The sequence below is a fragment of the Myotis davidii genome, unplaced genomic scaffold (genome assembly GCF_000327345.1).
Source record: "Myotis davidii unplaced genomic scaffold, ASM32734v1 scaffold1378, whole genome shotgun sequence".
NCBI classification, from domain to species: Eukaryota; Metazoa; Chordata; class Mammalia; order Chiroptera; family Vespertilionidae; genus Myotis; species Myotis davidii.
The window spans coordinates 11,196-12,895 of NW_006289195.1; positions in this window are offsets into that span (position 1 = coordinate 11,196).

Genomic DNA, 1,700 nt, shown 5'->3' on the forward strand with positions numbered 1-1,700 from the left:
CGACCATCAGGTTGAGAACCGCTGCCTTACCGTATCCCTAGGATCACTACTCTGATTTGTTTTAACACCATTCAGAGCTACATGAACCTGCTGAGACAGAAAACTTTGGCACATCTACCCAATGGAATACTATGGTGCTGTAAAAAGGAAGGAACTCCTACCATTTGCAACATCATGGATGGAGCTGGAGAGCATTATGCTAAGTGAAATAAGTCTGTCAGAGAAAGATAAATATCACATGCTCTCACTCATTTGTGGATTATAATGAACAACCTAAACCGATTAACAAAAACAGAAGTAGAGACAGAGAAGCATCGATTAGATGCTCAAAACTCAGAGGGAAGATAGGGGAGGGTGGGGGTGAGGGGGAGAGATCAACCAAAGGACTTGTATGCATGCATATAAGCATAAGCGATGGATGTGGACAACAGGGGGTGAGGGTGAGGGCAGTATTGGGAGGATGCGGGGACATAGGGGGGATAAGTAGATGTTAAGAATATGGAAAATTTCTCTACAACTCTCTGCTTTTCTTTTTTCCCCCTCATCAGAATCACCATTAAAACTCATCACTGCTATATTGGCTTTTCTAGCATGCACCTCAAAACTCTTCCAGTCTCTATCCATTACCCAGTTCCAAAACCACTTTCATATTTTTAGGTATTTGTTACAGCAGCACTTCACTTCTTAGTACCTATTTCTGTGACAGTCAGTTCAGATTGCTGAAACAAAAATACCATAGAATGGGTGTCTTAAACAACCAACATTTATTTCTCACAGTTCTAGAGGCTGGGAAATCTAAGATCAAAGCACCAGCAGATTAGGTATCTGGTGAGGACACTTTTCCTGGTTTGCCTTTGGCTATCTTCTTATATCTTCAAATGGCAGAGACAACAGAAAAAGCAAGCTCTCTAGTATCTACACTAATAAAAGAGAAGCATTCAAATTGGTGTCTTTCTGCTATGCCCACCAGCCAATCGGATGAATATGTAAATTAACCCAACAAAGATGGCTGTTAATTTGCATACTTAGGTGCCCAGTGGTGTGGCCTGGGTTCTGGGAACATCATCGGTACTCAGGTCACTCTGAGGTAGGCCCTGTGTGGACCCTGAGCAAGCCTAGGAAGGGCCTGAGCCAGGGGCCTCCTGGGAAGGGCCGAGCCTGCAATCAGAGCCAAGGGGGCCCCGGCCCAAGCCTAAAGCCTCGGCAAGAGATTTTAGGCCTATACAGGGGTAGAGCTGGTGATTGGAGGAAGCTGGGGGTCCCCTGCCCAGGTCTAAAGCCTGGGCTAGAGGCTTTAGGCATGGGCAGGGGCGGAGCCAGTGATCGGAGGGAGATGGGGTGTCCCTGCCAGGCCTAAAGCTTCAGCCAAAGGCTTTAGGCTTGGGCAGGGGTGGAGCTGGCTATCAGAGGGAGCTGGGGGTCCCCTGCCCAGGCGGGCAGGGGCCGAGCTGGTGATTGGTGTGAACTACAGAGGAAACACCTTTTCTGACCACTCATTGGCTAAGCTCCCTATATGCCACTGGTGATATTCCTAGTAACTTGGGTAATAAGAATCCAAAAAGGTGATCTAGGGTTTTTCACCACACTCCTGGTGAAAAAAACAAAGGTCCGCTGCTGGAGGGTTAAGAAATGTCATATTCTGTCCTAGCCGGTTTGCCTCAGTGGATAATGCCTTGGCCTGCCGAAGGCAGGGAGAGGGT